Consider the following 19,486-nt stretch of genomic DNA (forward strand, 5'->3'; position numbering starts at 1 on the left):
GTGGGGGCGGCTCCCTTGTAATTAATCTGTGTTGGCAAAGAAAGTCTGGAACAAGAACTTGCCGTCAGTAACCTGTAACAGAGCTACAACTAGGAGAATTAGAGTGGTAGTAGTCACTTATTTAAGAATACATTCAGGTAAACAGCTGCACCCTATGTACCCCTTAAGTGGCAAAGAAGCTGTTAGAGTCTTCTGAAAATGATCACCACGCGTGCTATAATTCTGAATGTAATGTCTCTTAATTAGAATTCCTACAAGAACCATGTGTGAGTGTTATTGTTGTATTTTTTAACCAAATGCAAGTGTGACTATAAAGGAGTGTGGCTGATTTTTTTTTTAATAGACATCAGAACTTTTCTATCCAAATGAATGCCCTCCCATTGAAAGTGGCCATCCCGGGAGGCCACACGTGTCTCTGGTGGTGAAGCGGTTGCTCAGAACTCGCTAGAGGTCTTTAGGGAACCTCCATGAGAGCTGCAGCACCTTTTTCATTTTTTCAGTGTCCCTTGAGTGTGGATTTTCTGTTTTTCAACAGCCCAGCGTATGGAAGGATATTTTCTAATGTGGCTCAAAACTGCCTTGTAAGGCCTTCCTTTCCCCAAAGAGGAGTTTCAAATAATGTCTCCAACATTGGAACTAAGGATGTAACCACTTTGAGGGAGAAATGTTCATTTAGAGTTCTACATTCTGTCATGTTTGTTTTATTAAAAGAAAAGACTTGCAATTTTATAGTCACACTGTGTATGTTTCTCAAAGGTGCTGCCTCCCACACTGTGCTCCAGTTTTTGCCTTTTCCCTCTGTAGTTTCCTCCCAACTTTGTACTACTGAGTTCATCATTTCCCCTTGTTTTTCGTCCTTAGCCACCTAAGGCCCTTCCCTCACCATGCTCATGGTGCTAGCTAATAGTGATGCTATGTCGTTTGCATTACACAGTTAGCATTGAGCTTTTTAAGAATCCATTACCAATATGTTTGGAAGCATGGATTGATAAATGGATATTCTGATTGAGCTGTGAGATGGCTTCTCCTGTAGCCTACTGTTAAAAACAGCCTTGGGACTTGGGCACAGCAGTAGCCGGAAGAAGCAAAGGGACGCTTCAGTGGCAAGGCAGGTCAGCAATTTCTGAGAATGAAATTTGAAGGCCATGTGGCGGGGAAGGAGGGGGATGTGTGGCAGAGGCTATGTAGGGAGTGTAGGACTAGGAGTCAGGGCCTGAGTTCTGAACTTGGTTCTGCCTCAAGTGCTGTCTGACCTTGGGTAACTCCTTTTAGTCCATGGCCACATTGTTTCCAGTCCATAAAACAAGGGAGTTGGTCTAGATAATTTTCAGAATCTGCTACGACTCCTTGACTGTGGTGTGGTCTGCAGAGTCTTGGATGGGTACTGCTGACATCATAATTGCCCGGAGGGCATGGGTCAACAGGGAGCAAGTGTTTACTGCATTGGCTAAGCCTCCCTCCTTCATAATTTTGGAATTTGGGTCCTGGGGACCATAAGTCCAGTAGAGTACATATATACTCATTATTTATGCACTGCATAAAACTTTAGTGAGCCTCAATTTACTTTATACACTGATATTTTAAATATCTTAGAGGAACTGGTTATTTAAAGGAAGCCTGTGAAGACTAGTCATCTTTGAAAGGAAGGATCCTTTTGTAAGGATTTGTGTTCTTAACAGTTTTTACCAAATGGACCCTTTAGAAAAGAAGCATCTGGATCAAGTCCCAAGCTTAAATGGTTTATGGGAGACAGCTGGACTCTCCATGCCCTTCTACACGCTTGGAATTCGGCTGGGGACCAGCAGGCCCTCAACACAAATGTGAACAGAGAAAAGTTTGCTATTGCTTCCTCTATGGATCCATCTGGAAATCTTGTTAATATGCAGATTCTGAAGTGGGGCCTCAGAGTTTGCGTTTCCTGTAAGCTCCCAGGTTTTGCCAGTTCTATTAGTCTGATCACCACAGTTCTGTGTAGCAAGGTTTTAGAGGACCCTGTGAAGTTTTTACGAAAAAAAAAAAAAATTGGGTTAGGTACGTTTTTGTGTACAGCAGTGTGCCGGATATTGGTTTCCCTCAGAATTTACCACTTAAGCACACAAACAACAATGTAGAACAATGCAAAAAAATGCTCAGACACATAATGGAACTATAAAAGCATCGAACTAATTCCTAACTGAACAAATAAAGGATAATTAAACCAGCAGCCTAAAGCATCTCGTTCTACTGTTAATGGTATTTATGAGTTTATAACAGTAGTTTTCAACCGTGGCTATGCATTAGAAAGACTATTTTATAACGAATTAGTCCCACTGGGTCCCACTCCCTGAGGATTCTGATTCACTTGACTAAGGTTGAGGCCTGGTCCTCTATATTTTTCAAAGCTTTATGGGGGATTATGATACGTAATTGGGATTGAGAATCACTGGTGTAGAGTTCACAAATGTGTCTCAGTTGGTCTGGAATCCTGTGAGGTCATGCAGAAGTGAGGAAATGATGCTCAGAGAAGAACTACATGGCACCAGGCCCATAGCTAGTGAATGGCAAAGCAGAACCTCAGTCCCAGGTCTCTTGACTCGAAAATGAGAGGCTCTGCCTGCCCCTGCCCCTGCCTCATCCCTCAAAGCTATACCATGGGTTTGTTTTACCCTGAGAGCCAGATCACATCTGCAGGGACTTGGAATGCCTCCATTCATGAACAGGTACATCCCAACTCATTTCACTTTTGAGCAGTTCCTTACCTGAGGTGGAAAGGCAATAACCATTTCTTGGTTGGTGCTCTAGAGAATTGACAGATAAATACTGAGACACAGTTCACCATACTCCACCCTGCCAAATCATGGACACAGCCCCGTAGGGGAGGTAAGGCTTGTACACAGCTGTCATATACTTGGTCAGTGTGTGTCTTCAAGTGTATATGTAGCTCAGAGCAGAGAGCTAAGAAGCTTGAAGGAAGGCCTGCTGGAGGAGGTGGCATTTGAGCCAAGTCCTTACAGTTGGCATTTTGGCAGGTGGAAATTTGGAAAGGAGAGGATCTTTGCAAGATGCAAGGTCCTGTTGAAGATTCAAGATGCTGAGACACAGAATTGAGAGGCAGTGACACACAGGAATTTCCAAGTTGGGCAGTAACATGATCAAAACTGCTCCAGGAGGAAGATTAGAGGATGAAACAGTTTCGAGAAGACTGGAGTCTGATAGACGAGTTGGGAAGGTTGGCCCTGGTTAGGATGAGAGGAGAGGAGGAGCTAGAGGAGACAAGTAAAAACGAGGGAGACCAATGCGAAGGGCATTGCAGAAGTGGAATCAGGCAGGCTTGGCAGCTGATTGCTTTTGTTGGAGAGGAGGGGTAAAGTTGTACAGCTAGATGCCTGAAAGAATGATGCTGCCGGTTGAAATAATGGAAGAAAGGATGCATTTCTGGCTCTGACCCATCCTAGGAGAGGCCTAGCCACAAACTAGTGCAATTGCTTCCCACTCGGCCTCAAACTCTAGCGCCTCCTCCCATCTCCTCTTTGGCTGTCACCTTTTCGCTCTGACTTCTGCCTCGTCAGCTGCCTGTGCTGCCTCTTCCACCTTTTCATCTGACTCTAGCTGCTCCCTGCTGGGTCCTTGTCACCCACTCATTTGGTGCTGCCTCTGCCATCAGTGTCTCCATCGCAGCTGGTGGTGCGTCAGTCACCATCTCTTATAATGGCTTCACGCTAGAAAGATCAGAAAAGATTATTTCTTTACCTCAAGCTTCAATTCTTTTCTAGACGGTTGGCATCCACAAATTTCATGTTTTTTTTTAAATGTCCCATGTTATATAAAGGAGCATTGACTGACAGGGACTGTTAATCCCCATGTATGCCTATTACAACCTCTTTACAGAATCAAACATGGAACCCTACCCTATTATGCATCAAACATGTAGGAAATATTTTAAGAATTTTTCAGGGAGAATCTTAAAATGCACTGGCTTTCCCCCCATTTTTTTTTAAGAATGAGAACAGAGAAAGAGAGGTGGCATGGTGGAAGAGTGCATTAGAGTTGTCAACAGCCTCTGCAGTGTCAGGTCAATTACATCAGTATGTGGTCTGGACCAGGGGAAAGGAATGTGTCTGCCTCCTGGGAATGTCAGCAGGACCTGATAATTATATTTGGCGAAGCCATGAAGAGTGGCTCTGTAATGTCATTGCTAAGAATTACCCTTTTAATAACATTTCTAGATGTCTGAGCTTTTCAAATGGAATAACACTTCTTGTCTGCTGTGGCTTTCCTTTCTCTTGGGCTGCTTCCCAGCTCATCCTCCTCTTCTCCCTTGCCCTTGTTTTGCTATCAGTTCATGTTTTCTGTTCTGTCTTCTTCCCTCCCAGCCCCGTTCCTCCAACCCTTCCTTCTGTACCCACAACAGGTCCCACTCTCCTCTGTTTTAGAGGTGGGGTCATGTGAGAATGTATGTGAGGGAAATATTTGCCAAAGGACAGCATATTCAACATCTGGTCTCAACAAGGTGAAGTGTGGCCTTAGACTTGCTTCCGTGCTGCATCTGCGACTTTTGTGTTGGTGGGACTCAGAAGTCATGGGAAAGGTCGCCAGTGATCTGTGACTGCAACAAGTTCTTTTCCTAATTGTGCCATATATTATGCCCTTCAACACAGTTTACTAATCTCTGCCTCAGTTTATCCATCTGTGAAAGTGGTGTGTAATACTTATCTACCTCCCTTGAATGTTGTGAAGGTTAGTCTATGTTAGTAAAGCACTTTTGAAATAAAGAGTCATGTAAAGCATTTTAACATTACTGTTGTCATTGTGATATGAATGTCCTCCCGTAGAGATGCTGCCCTGCAGGGGAAGTACCCCAGGTATACCATGGTTTAGGACCACCTAGTAGAGAAAACTTCCATAACAAATACAAGAGTGTGATTATTTCCCTTGTGAAAAGTTTCAACATGGCATTTTCTTAAACAGCCCTCTGGTTCATTTGGAATGAGATTCAATTTATAGAAGGGTGATTTACATAAGATTTTTAAAGAACATATCTATCGAACCTCTATTACCCAATATAATTGTTGGATTTACAAGCCGAGTATCAACCTTACAGAGCAGTTTATCATCATTAGGTGGAAAACTGGTTTCTCCATTATCCAGATGCCCAGATTGGGTGTGAAGGTTTTCTCACGGTTGCCACTGATTGGAATGGACAAAATGGTGATCCTGCTACTTCTGAGGGAGAGGATCAGAAGCTCTAGTTCCGCTTGAAAAATGTCCTTACAGCACTGCCAGTGTGGGGGGAGGGGGAGGAGACTAACCGTGTATGTTCATTAAAGGGCTCAAAGTGAAGGGGTCTCTATCCGTCAACATGGGCTCCCTTTCTTAACTCCTGGAGACTTCCAAGAGACTTAATAAGTTTTGGTCTGAGTTTTCTCTTTTATGGGTTTGTTGGGGAAAAAATTACAAACCCTGTTTTTAAGAAATTGGTTATTTTAACCAAACGGATACTTGTCATACTAGAAATACTGTAAGTAGCAAGGTAAGATTCCAGTTCTTTTTCTGTCCCATCATATGGTTCAGCTTCCAGAGTAACCAAGAAAGAAACTCAGAGGCTGGTGCTCTGCTGGTGAGGTGCATACGGATCTAAATCTTTATCCTTGAGTCTCAAAGAGGGTCTTTGGATGGGCTGGTATTCGACTTTCTGCAGGACTAGAGGGCGGTTGCTCCAGTCACTCAGCCATTGGGAAATCTGGGGGTAGTTGGGGCAGATCTGCTCTTATGTGGCCACTCTGAGCCCTAGGCTGAAGGGGCAAGAGCTACCCAGCAGAAGCTCTTCTCATTGTGATGGCAGAAGTACAGGAGGGCAAGCCAAACTGTAGAAGCACATTTCAAGTTTCGGGGTTATATCGCCTAATAGCTCCTTGGCCAAGGCAAGTCACGTGGCTGAGCCCAGAGTCAAGGGGAGGGAAGTAGACTCCTCCTAAGAAGGTGAATATTTTTGCACAATGGTCTAATCTACCACAGTATCACAAGTGGGAAGGGAACTAATAGTGGGGTACCAAGGAGTTGAGATTATATTATAAATCGAGGAACAGGGAATCTGGGGGAATGTACCCCTGTTCCTCATCTTCAACTGAGACACCTTTCTTCTTCTTTCCTTCCTCTCTCTCTTTTTTTTTGGGGGAGGGGGGTAGGGAGGCTTTAAAATAATGATAATAATAGAATAAATGTCAATGGATGTTAGATTAAATGAGTAATATATACTTAGTTCAATGTATTTAGAACAGAGCCCGGCACACAAACACTATGCGTTTTAGTCATCATTTTTGTCTTTCAAGGTCATATGGCTTCTAAATGGGGCCAGAGAGATTTGAACCCAAAGCGCCTGGCCCCGGAGCACCTGCTTTTAAGAATCAGAATACACAGCCTTTCTATTCAGAGCCTGAGTTCAAACCTTTGCTTTGCAAAGAACATAATCTCCTGAATATTAGACCATCATCTGTAAAACAGCTACTTCCCAAGATACCTATATTGACTACATGACAATACGAATACGGAAGAGCCACATTAAACTGTAAAATCAAAACCCCCCAAAATCCTTAAACCTCTCTTCCAATATTCTGTGTTACAAGAGAGTCCAAAACTCTCTTCTCCCATCACAAAACTCATCTTAATCTCTCCTTCCTGCTTCGCCACTCCAGAACACTCCTCAACACACCGATCAGTCTCTCGGTTTCAGAGCCAGGCTCTGTGAAATTACATCTGTTTATCCCTCTACCCGGAGGCCTCTCTACAACCCCTTCCCATCACCTTAGCTGTTGAAGTGTCACTCATTCTTCAAGGTGAAGTGACACCAGGGCACACTCCTGGAACCTGGGCTCTGGTCCCAGCTTTGCTAGTAGCTCGTCATATGATTGAGCACAAGTTACTAGGTCTCTCTGGATATTAATTTAATTTCCTTTTTTATAAAATAAGGGAGTTGGAGGAGAGGATCTCTAAATTCTTTTTCCCTGTTCTAATTAGCCTAATTCTGAAGTTAAACTGATCTTTTCAATTCACTGCATATAACCCAAGTTTTCACGTTAGCATTCTCCTTTAAAGATAGTGTGTACACAAACGGAATTCAAATGCTACATCAAGTGGATCAGCCTCAAGGTTGAAAGCACTATTTGTGAAAGTTACTGATATTCACATAATGATTGTACTTAAGCTGTTTATAAAACAATATAGTCAATACAAGAATTTCTATATAATGGGCACAAAAGGGTTGTTGCTTCCCAAAATGTAATTTTCCCAACAAAATGTAATTGGCTGCTGTTTACTTTAGCTGTTTCAAATTGCCCAATTCTATAGATTATAGAATACTTCTGTTTCACAAATTGCCCTGTTCTAAGGCAATAATGTGCCCCGAATATGTAGATTTTTGTATATGCTTTTAAAATTCTTATCAGTAGATTTCAGCAGATGATATCTGTTGTAAACATCCAGGGCTGTCTGAAAACCTACTTCAAATGGAAGGAAGGAAGAAGATTAGCATTTATTGAACATCTTCTATGGGTCCTAGGGACATTCGTTTATTATTTCATTTAATTCTTAAAATACTCTGCAAGAGTGGGTAATATTATCCACATTTTAAAGATAATGAAATGAAGCTTGGAGAGGTTAAGCGACGTATTCAAAATCACGTACCAAAAGTTCTGGAGATCGTTGCACAGTGTGAATATACTTAACATCACTGAACCGTTGGCTTCAAATGGTTAAAATGGTAAATTTTATGTTGTTTCACCATAATAAAAACAAACAAATCACAGACCTAGGTTAACTGGATTTGGATCCCAAGTCCGTATGCTTCAGTTAGTCTGTTTATGGCATGGGAGAAAACAGGCACTTTGATTGGCTGGTTATGTTTATCAAGATCTGCTAGGACTGAGGAGCTAGAAACAAAGAGAAGCAGAGAGAAGAGGTAAGTGAGGGTAAAGGTGTCAGCAACACAAAGGTGCCACCCCAGTTCTGTCTGATGGCAAGCTGAGAGTTAGTGACCAGGGCAAAAAAGAGAGGTCACCACTCAGTCTTGCCATTTAGATTAGTGTTTCTCAACGTTAATGTGCATAGGAATCACCTGGGCATCTTGTTACAAATGCAGCTTCTGATCCAGCAAGTCTGGAGTGGGGCCAGATTTTGTATTCCTAACAACCTCCCAGGTACCAGTGATGTTGCCGGTCCATACCAAACATTGAGTAGCAAGGATGTTAGATCACAGCACCTCCAAAGCATTTCTCCATGTGTGGTTTTCAAATCCGTTGGACCAGAGAACCTGGGTTGCTTTCACAAAGTAAATTCTGGGCCCCAACCCTGACCTACTGAATCAGAATCTCTGAGGGTAGGGCTGGGAATCTGCACTTTTAACAAGTTTCTCAGTTGCTTGTAAGGTATGATAAAGTTCGAGAACTACTGCTAAGAGGACATCATCGTGGCATCCCTCCCCTTGCATATCCATTTCCAGTTTTTAAAGCCTTTTTCACATCCTGTTTCTCCTGTACCTGTACAGCAGGATGATGCATGTGATACCATTAGCCCCACTTGACTGATGCGGAAACTGACATCTTCAGTAGTTAGGAGCTGGACCCGAAGGTCTTCTGACTCCCAGGAAAGTGTTCTTTTTAATATTTCATGGCTCTCTCTCACTTTACCATTATCTTCACCTATACTCCTACACAAATTAGAAGTCTTTTATGTCTAAAAAGCTTTGCAGAGCAATTTTCTTGCTATGATGCTTTTAAAGATTTCAATCTAATTTAGCACATTAAGAAGCACAGTTTATACTTATAAGCATAAAGCTATCCAAGGTCGTGGCAGAAAAAAGTTTGATGAAGTAATGAAGAAATAGACTGCATTGAGGTTTTTCTTAATCTCTTTTTTTTTCACCCTTCACCTAGATTTACCAATTGTTAACTGCTTGCTTTTCTCTCTCTCTTTGAACCGCTTAAAAGAAAGTTGCAGGGGCCGGCCCCATGGCTGAGGGGTAAAGTTCCATGCACTCTGCTTCAGTAGCCTGGGTTCACAGCTTTGGATCCCAGGCACGGACCTACTCCACTCATCAGCCGTGCTGTGGAGGCATCCTGCATACAAAGTAGAGGAAGACTGGCACAGATGTAAGCTCAGGGCTGGTCTTCCTGAAGCTAAAAAAAAAGGAGGAAGATTGGCAAAAGATATTAGCTCAGGGTGAATCTTCTTCACCAAAGAAAAATAAAAGTTGCAGACATTCTGACACCTCACCTCTAAATTCTTCAGCATGCATGTACTGAGAATAAGAACATTCTCCCGCATCACCATAATCCCATTATCACAACTAAGTAAATCAATATTAACACAGTACTATCACCTATATGTAGTCCACATTCAAATTTCTCCAGTTGTCTTATGAATGTCTTTTATTGCTGTTTATTTTCTCGGATCCAATCAAGGTTTATTGCATTTGCTTCTTTTGTCTCTTTAGTGTAATTTTATCTAGAACAAACCTCTCTCCTTTTTTGTTTTTCATTACATTAAATTTCTTGTAAAGTCCAGGCCTCATCAATGTGCCCCACATTCTGGATTTGATTACTTCCTTGTGATTAGATTCAGGTTAAACTTCTTTGGCAAGACGATCATGTAGATAAGATCACCTGCCTCTCATTACATCATTTCAGGAGCCCCGTGGTAGAAAGCTGTCCCACCATTGGTGAGGCTAGATTTGATCACCTGGTGAAGGTGGTACCTGCTAGATCTCTCCATTATTAAGTTATTTTCTTTCATTCATAGTTGATAAGTTAACTTTAAGACTGTGACTATCCTGACCCCGCCAACCTTTCACCCAAAGGTTTTAACATTCATTGATGATCATTACTCGAATCAGTTATCTCATGGGAATTGCAAAATGGTGATCAAATCAGTCAACCATTTGCCAGCATGCATATGGTAAGAAGGTATGGCAGATTTGAGAAAATCTGAATTTAGGTTACCTCAAGTTACATTGGCTACTCAGAAAGCAAAGACTCCACTTTGCCCCCACTTTCTTAAGAGGCCACCTCTCTTAGAACTCCTTTGCAGAAGGTGAGTAGTAGCAGGGTTAGTTTTTTTCCCCAATCTGAGAGAAAAGGCTCCTAACTTCCTTCTCTTAAGCACCCCTGCTCCAGGTTGTCTCTCTGGTGTCTGCCTGTATTTTATCCATCTCTCCTAAGCTTGGCTGGGGAAAATCACATGCTTTCTCTCCCCTTATCATCAATGACCACTTCAAATTTTTTCCACCCTTCTAAAATCTGACCCCAAATTTCTGCATAGTAGGGATTTGGAGCAGTAATCTGGTTGAAAGGGAGGGGCCAGGGTCCTTGATTTGAAGTGGTATCTGTTATATATATATATATATATTACATGTTATAGATCAGTAAAAAACAGTAACTTTTTATGTAAGATTGAGAGAATGCAATTGCCCACATCAAAGATGAAGAAGATGTGATGAAGATTGGGTGGAAAGGCTAAGAGGTAGCTTATGGACATTATAGTGGGGCTGAAGCTGCTTAAAGCTACTGTTCTGCAGCCACTGCCCCCATCCACTCTCCCCACTCCACCTCACCTCCCTCCTCTTTGGAGAACACAGAAGCCAGGCTCCAGGAATTTCCTCAGTATCTCAATAGCTTCTCTACAAACTCAGCTGCCAGCAGCCTCCCTTCTACCTTCCCTCTTGTTACAAAGAACACAGTGTCTTCTCCCAAAAGTCAATCTCTCCATCTGAGCTTTGAATTCCAGCCCTCCTGTCTTCTTGAGAATCTTATACTGCTGATTATCCTTTTTCCTGTGTTGTGTATTCGACTCTCCCCACCCCACTGGGTCTTTATCATCATCATTTAAATATTTCACAGTCTCATCTTAAAAAGTCCCTCCTCCACCCACAGTCACCTCTAGCTTTGTTTCTCTTCTTTTCTTGGCAGCCAAGCTGTCTAAACGTTCTGTCTCCACTTCCTACTTCCTACTCATGTCTCAATAAGCTCTAATCTGGATTCTGCAGCTACCACTTTATCAAATGGCTCTTGTTAAGATCACTGACAACTTCAAGTGACTATATCCATTGGTCTCTATTCAGTACTCATCTTGCTTGGCCTCTCAGCAGCGTTCAATCAGTTGACTACATCCTGCTTCTTGAACACTTTTTTCCTTGGTCACTGTGACTCTGTTCTTTCCTGGTTTTCCTCCTATTTTCTGGCAGTTCTTTCACAGTTCCCTCCATATGAGTTTGTCAAGGCTTCAGCCTAGGCCCTTTTCTAATTTTATAGTATCTCATTTAGTCATCACACCCACTTCCATGACTTCAGTTAATTTATCCTCTGATCACTCCCTCACTTATAAATCCAGCGTAAATCTCTTATGAACACCAGACTTATAAATCCAACTGCTCCTGGACAGCTCGGTACGGATCCTCACTGGCCCCTCAAAGTCCATGTGCCTACAACTGAACTCATCCTCCTCTCCAAACCTGCTTTTTCTCCAAAGATGATATTTTAGTAAATGGCACTGAACCTGGGGATAACCTTTGCTTGACACTTTCTCTCCCTCACCTCCCGCATCTAGTCAGTCACCAAATTCTGTTGCTCTTACTTCCTTAATCTAATTCATTTGCTTGTTCCCATCTGGCCTAGTCCAATTCACCATCCTCACTTACCTAGACCACTGCACTAGCTCTCCCTGGATTTCTTGGTACGTTTTGCCTTTCCGATCCATTCTGCATCCTGCAGCCCAAGTGATTTTTTTAACAGTTTCACTGAGATATAATTAGCATACCTTACAGTTCACACGTTTAACCAAGTGATCTTTTAAAAACACAAATCTGAGCAGGTTATTACCTGTTTATCATCTTAGGATCAAGTCTGAACCCTTATTCTGGCTTAAAAGGCCCCGTACGATCTGACCCTGGCTTCCTGAAGTCTCCAACTACATTCTTTGTGTCATTTGCCACCTCACTCTCCAGGCTTCAGCCACAGCTGCCTTTTCTCTGTGTCTTAAACTTGCCATATTCTGTATTTCATTTTTACATGTTGAACTTTCTTCATAGAATTCTGTTCCCTCTCCACCCACTTCTAACTCTTCATCAGTCTTCCAGCCTTAGCTTAAATATCACTTCTTTGGGGAAGATTTCGTTGATATTCCCAGCCCCTGCTACGTTAGGGGTCCCTGTCTGATGCTCCCACAGCTTTCACACATCCTTTGCAAAACTCTTCGCAATTGTAATTGATTGTTTAAAGCCTGCTTCCCTTTTAGACTATAGGACAGGGACTGTGTCTATCGTGTTCACTTCTTCATCCTCACTGCCTATCGCAGTTGCCTGGCACATGACGGGCAATCTCTAAATACCATTGGATGAATGGCGCTGCTGTCACCATTCTCCATGTCCTGCCTTGACCCCTGCTCCCATTGTTGTTGAAGCCACCATGCTAGAGCTGCCCTAAGTCTTACTACTATTGTTTTGCCTTGAGAGAAACAGCTTCAGAGTGTGGTCTTTCTGTTTCACCTTCACAACTTCCTTAATTAGGAATCCAGACTAAATGCCAAGTCTATTGACCCTGATGCTGAGTCCCGAGACCATCAGACTTTGAGGAATAATTTTCAACTGGGAGCCAAGGGAGAAGAATAAGAAAACTGCTGACTCAGTTTAAGTTCCACATGTACATGCACAGATGAGTTGCTATATACAGTAATGTGTGCATGGATACACACATGTAAATATGAATGTACAAAACACAGGGCACAGCTGTCACACTCAAATATGCATACATACACACCCTCACAGAGGCAACCTGATATAGACTCATTCCCTACATATGTACACAGAGAGTAAAATGACATATGCTTGGCACTTATGCATATGTACAGAGGCAAGCTGATACACTCTTTACATATGTACACACACAGGCAAATGACATATGCTCAATACATATGTATACATACAGAAGCAAGCTGACATACTTAAACACACACAATGGTAAAATATAATTATTTAGCTCCATTCGACTCACTCTGATTCCTCTGGTACTTAACTCCCTGCTTATCTCTCTTTCCGGATTCTCAGCCCAATGGATGCTGTTCTCAAGTTCCCAGGCTCTTGGCTATAACCTCGTGTCCTTCCCTTTGACCCACCTGGCTCATTCTCACAACTTTTCCTCCCAGTAGCTTGGCCGCCCATGCCAGCCATCAGGCTTCCCTCCTGCAGGTCTCTCTAGTAGCCAGTCAGCTCGAATGAGCTCTCTGACTGCTGACTTGAACTCTTTGGGTTTTGATTTAGATCATAGGCTTTGGCGTCAGACAGATGTTGGTTTGAGTCTCAGTCCTGCTGCCCACTAGCTGTGTAACCTTGGGTAAATTCCTTAATCTCTGCAAACCTCAGTTTTCTCATCTGTCCTCATTTCAGAGTGAGGATAATAACAGCACCTTTGCTATTAGGTTTTTGGGAGCATTATGTTAGATAATACATGTCAAGCTCTTAGCTTAGCAGATAAATGCAGTTCATGGCGACTGCCCCTAAAAATAGCTAACATTTATTTGCTTACTATGCCACTACTACTTCTAACAAATTATTTATTGAATACTTACAATGTACTGAGCATGGTTCCAAGCACTTTACCTATACAAACCCATTTTATCCTTACAACAACCCTATGAAGCAAATACAAATTTTATCTCCCTATTATGGATTATGAAACTGAGGCATAGAGAAGTTAAGTAACTTGCCCAAGGTAGCAAGTGGCAGAGGCAGAGTTAAGATGTAAAACCAGATGGTTTGGGGCTGGCCCTGTGGCCGAGTGGTTAAGTTCGCGCGCTCCGCTGCAGGCGGCCCAGTGTTTCGTTGGTTCGAATCCTGGGCGCAGACATGGCACTGCTCATCGGACCACGCTGAGGCAGCGTCCCACATACCACAACTAGAAGAACCCACAACGAAGAATATACAACTATGTACCAGGGGGCTTTGGGGAGAAAAAGGAAATAATAAAATCTTAAAAAACAAACAAACAAAAAAACCAGATGGTTTGGTTCCAGAGCTGACACTCTTTTTTTCCTTTCTTTCTTTTTTTTTTTTTATAAAACATTGGCACCTGAGGGGATGGCCCCGTGGCCGAGTGGTTAAGTTCGCGCGCTCCGCTGCAGGCGGCCCAGTGTTTCGTTAGTTCGAATCCTGGGCGCGGACATGGCACTGCTCATCAGACCACGCTGAGGCAGCGTCCCACATGCCACAACTAGAAGAACCCACAACGAAGAATACACAACTATGTACCGGGGGGGCTTTGGGGAGAAAAAGGAAAAAATAAAATCTTTAAAAAAAAACAAAACAAAACAACATTGGCACCTGAGCTAATAACTGTTGCCAATCTTCTTTTTTTTTCTTCTTCTCCCCAAAGCCCCCCAGTACATAGCTGTAGATTCTAGTTGTGAGTGCCTCTGGTTGTGCTGTGTGGGACACTGCCTCAGCATGGCCTGATGAGCGGTGCGATGTCCGTGCCCAGGATCCAAACCAGCTAAACCCTGGGCCGCCAAAGCGGAGTGCGCGAACTTCACCACTCGGCCACAGGGCCGGCCCCAGAGCGGACACTCTTCTTTACTATGCCATACCTCTTCCTACCATTTATGTGTGATTGTCTTTGTCAGAGAAGCTCCTTCTGTGGTACAATCTTTTATGAGTTAAACCCTCATTTTTGGAGAAATTTTTGAATTGTAGCTGAAAATTTCCATTTGCTGAAAGATGGAGAAAAAAAAATCTTAATTCTGTATTCAGACAATACTGAACGATTAAATGACAAGAAGACCTGCAGAAAAACCCAGCAATGCCTCCTCAGTCTCTCTACCCACTCACAGGGCCTGTTTGGGTGAGAAGCCTTTCAGACTGACGGAATTACGGTGGTGAAGCCTGTTCTCCTCCAGGCAGAGTGAGGCTACCTCTCTGCAGTCCCACTGCACTTTTTGTTCAGATATCTGTAACCCTTGGCTCCTTGGCTTCTGCCCATCTAAATAATTGAGGACTGTTAAGGGGAGGGGAGTGACAATAATCGTGCCTTGAACCAGAGTGGTAATTACAATGTAATCACAATAATCCTTGCATGTAATCACAGGAAGCCCCAACAAAAGTCTCCTGACATGCTGGCAGGGGCTCAGGATGGTTTGTGCACACACCTTGGTGGCTGCAGTCTTCGTGGGGCCAATAATTGCTCCATCTTGTATCAGGCGATGCTGCTTCTCCACCTGTTCACGCTAGTGATGTGGTGGGGCTCTGGAGTCAGATGGAGCCAGGGGACTCTAATTTCCTGGCTTTCTGGTTTGGGTAGGTCACTTAACTTCACAAGCCTCAGTTTTCTCATCTATAGAATGGAAATAATACCCACCAACAGGGTGGGTGGGAGGGATAGTGACAACAAATAGGCAGTGCCTGGCAGTAGCTGGGATGTAGCAGGTCTTCAATGAGTTATAGTTACTATGGTTATGGCTCGATCCAACAATCATGCTCTCCCACCAATATTATTATTACGGTGTCTCCCCTACTATACTTTAAGTTCTGTAAGAAGCAGGGACTTTGTTCTGTTTATCGCTGTGTCTCTGCATCTAGAACAGAGCATAGACCATAGTAGGTGCTCAGCAAATATTTGTTGAATCAGTGAATGAAGTTTAAAACAAGCTGAGCTTACGCTGTCTTACCCCACTGGTCGGCATTTAGCCCCTTGTACTCACAGGGCCTTGGTGCATGACGTTCCCTCTGCCTGGAACACTGCCTCTTCACGTGGTCAACTACTCACTCTTCTGATCTTAGCACAGGTGTCACTCTAACAGGTAAGCCTCTGACAGCTTTCCCTTCATAGCATTTATCAACATTGTTGTAATTTTACTTTAATTCGTATAATTGTTCAACATTTGTCTGTAAACTTCCTAAGGATGATGACCAGGTCTGTTGTACTCACCACTGCATTTTCAGGGACTAGGAGGGGGCCTGCAGTACCAACTTACTGAATGAATGAATGACTTCATCTACTCATTCCACGTTTTTTAAAGACCCTTCTCTCTAGGAAGCAGGGTCTAATTTCTCAACTTGGGCCAGAGGTCAATCCCAGGCTTGCGCCAGTGCTGCTCCATAAATCATTCCAGTGTTTCTGGACTGAGCTCAAGCGCTCTGACTCTCTCCTACCAGGGCCAATTTGTCAGTCCCACATTGTCTCATTACCGTTTATCGGGGCTTCATTATGCAGCTAGACCCTCCAGCAGGAGGTCCAGAAAAGCCAGAATCTTGGCTGGGCTGGGAGTGTGGAGTAGGATTTGCCATTTACTACCCCCACGTTACCCCCAAACACACATCCTCCATTTCTATTTAGTGTTTATCACACTGAGTTGTAATTGTTAATTTTCAGATGTCTCCCCATGTAGACAGTGAGACAGGACTGTCTCTTGCCCCCACAGGCTACTGTGGCGCCTAGCACTCAGTGGACGCTTACAAAGATTTCTTGAAGGAATGCAATGTTTTCCATGAGTGGAGCTTTATTGAGGACAAAAACAACTGATAGGAGAAGGCACTACCACCGGCTTTTTCTTTTTTTTTTTAACCTGAGCCAATAAATGTCTTTTTGTTTAAGTTAATTTGGGTTGGGTTTTCTGTTACTTGGAACTGAAAATCTTCTGAAAGAACATAAATAATAGTGCTCAAGTATAGGATTTCTGATAGATTATCGTCCAAAAGCAGTCATTCCATATTCACTCTCTCTCACTCCCCTCCATAAAAATAGACTGCCATGCCCCTTGTCTTTGGGCTCAGCTATGAGACTTGCTTTAGCCAGTGGGATGCTAGTGGACATGTACAAGTGGGGGTGTGGAAAGGGCTTGCACAGTTGGGGATGCCCCCTTGTACCACTGTCATCTCCATAAGCGATACCCCTGGGTAGCTGCTGCTCCTTCAGCTGGGGCCACCAAATGGGTAATATTGGAGAAGATCAGAGCTTGGCCTGCACACAAGAGCTAAGCCCAGCTGGACCTGCAGCTTGAAGCAGAGCCATTCAGCCAAGCCTGGTCTAGATTAGTCAACCCCCAGATCTATGAGAAATGAATGTTTATTGTGGCATGCTGCTGAGATTTTGTGATTGTTTGTTACGGAGCAATAACTGACTGATGAAGGTTAGGCCAGGGGTTTCCAAACTGGCAGTGTATCTGAGTTACTTAGAGAACTTTAATATAATCAAGGGATATTTGAGTTTCCCCCAGAATGTCTGGAGTGCTGTTCAGAAATCTATATTCTTTTAAAACTCTCTGGGTGGTTTTTATGTAGCGAGTCTCACACTCTTTTGCTGTATGACATTTTGGGGTCACCAATATTAAGGCATGTGATGGGCGTTGTATTAGATGACCACCAAGATCTTTTTTCTTCTCTGAGATTGAATGATTAAAGTCAGAGAAATCCTGTTTTTGAAGTAGAGTCCTTTTCAATTTGAAAACTTTTGAGAAATCTGTGAGTTTTTATCTCGTTTGGAGAAAGATGCACATGTAAATTAATTTCTGACTTCTGGCCATAGGGTTTTTGCTTTTTATTTATGGGTTGTTTCCTACTAGTGTTTCTGCACGGGCTATGGTTAGCAGTCAAGTGAAAATGAAAGGAAGAATACTGGGGCTGGGAGAGCCAAGACACAGGGCAGCAAAGAAGCATGAGGGAGGTCAAGCTTAGCAGGGATGCTGTTGAAGGAATGGTCAGAGCAGCAGCCTTCTGCTGTGGCTTCGCTGGGATCACACCTGATTCAGAAGCCAGATGTGGAATTTTACTTAGAGGATGAGGCAAATCTTAATAAACTGTTAAAAATGTGAATTTATATAAAAAGGATGATGAAAGCATAATTTAAAAAGAAATAGCTTTTTAAATTATAACAATAAAAATTTTCATTAGACAAAAATTCAGACAATACAGAAAACATAAAAGACAAGTACCTGTTACTCATAGCCCACCGGTCAGAGATAACCACTGTTAATATATTGTTATATATTCTACTTGACTTTTTTCCTATGGATGTGTACACACATGTATATTTTAGAAAAATAAGGTTTTCTTATACATACTCATTAGTATCCTGCTTTTTTCCATGTCAGTAAAAACTAACCTAATCATCCTTAAAGCTGCATAATACTCCACTGTTCAAAGAGGCACCATACTTTAACTATGTCTCATGGATGGACATTTAGCTTATATTTACTATCATAAAAATGCTATCTATGATGAACATCCATATATACATTTTTGTGTGCTTGCCCAATTATTTTTTTAGGATAAATTCCAATATGTGGAATTGTTAGATTAAAGGGTAAACATATTTTAAAGGTTTTTGATATATAGTCAAATTGCCCTCCCCAAATGTGTAAATTAATAGTGCTAGGTTTTGTCAATTCTTTTAACTATTGTTAATGATCTACAGAAAAAAAAATCTTATGGTTTTAATCTGCCTCTTGTTACTAGTGGGTTTAAATATCTTTGCATATATTTATGGTCTGTATTTTACATGAATAAGACAAGTCGGCTTCCCATCTTTCTATGATGTTGACTTTTTCTTCTTGATTTATGTTACTTCTTTAAGTATATTGTCTCTTACTTACGTTGAAAATATTTTCCCTAATGTGGCTTTGCTTATGGTGGCTTTTCAGACCTTTTAAAAATTTTATTGTCACATTGATATCAGTTTTCCGATGAGATTTAAAAATTCCTTCTGAGGTGAGAGGCAGCAAAATAGAATGAAAAAGGCACAGGACTTTCAAACAATTAGTCCATAATCTTACCGCCCATGGCTGGGTCTCACTTAGCATGATGTGACAGGAAGTGCGCTGGACTGGGAGTCAGCTCACTTTACCTCTCTGGGTCCCAACTGTCTCCTCTGTGGAATGGAGCTGAGAGTAAGAACTCCCTTGTAGGGCTGTAAAAAAGAACTGGAGAGAATGCATGTAAAGAGTTTCCTCCAGGTCTTGTATACAGCAAATCCTCTCTAAATATTAGCTATTACTAGTGGGAGAGTACAATATAGAATTTTTCAGAGTATTTTAAATTCAGTCAGTGTATGTGGGAATGGAGTGGGAGTGAGGATCCTAGAAATTTAGCCATTTGCCCCCATCTCTAAGGACCGCATAGCTGGAGGCAGAACTTGGGTTCCAATTCTGGTCCTGTCCATTGCTTCGTATGTGACCTTGGACAAGTCACCTTCACCTCTCGGCGGTTCTTCACCTAGAAAAGAGATAAGAGACCACCTGCCCTTCTGTTGCAGCCGGCTGCTGGGCGAAGGAAACGCTTCCGAAGCGCTTACAAAGGGCGGCCACACCGTCTGCTGGAGAGACGCCTGCGGAGCCCCGGGGGCGCCCCCCGCCCCCAGCCCCCGCCGGGCCGCGCCCCCCGCCCTCAGCGCTCCCGCCCGCCGCAGGAACAATAGCTCCCCCGGAGGCGGCGCCGGCCGCGGCGGGGCGGGGCTGGCGGCGCGGGCGCCGGGGGTGT

The 19,486-nt window shown here is 42.9% G+C and overlaps 1 protein-coding gene across 3 annotated transcripts in view; it reads left to right on the forward strand.

Moving 5' to 3' along the window:
- LOC124226091 (tomoregulin-1) overlaps positions 1-19,486 on the forward strand; it is a 121,170-nt gene that overhangs the window by 20,033 nt on the left and 81,651 nt on the right. The window lies entirely within an intron of this gene.

This window comes from Equus quagga, chromosome 1, assembly GCF_021613505.1.
Source record: "Equus quagga isolate Etosha38 chromosome 1, UCLA_HA_Equagga_1.0, whole genome shotgun sequence".
Taxonomy (NCBI): Eukaryota; Metazoa; Chordata; class Mammalia; order Perissodactyla; family Equidae; genus Equus; species Equus quagga.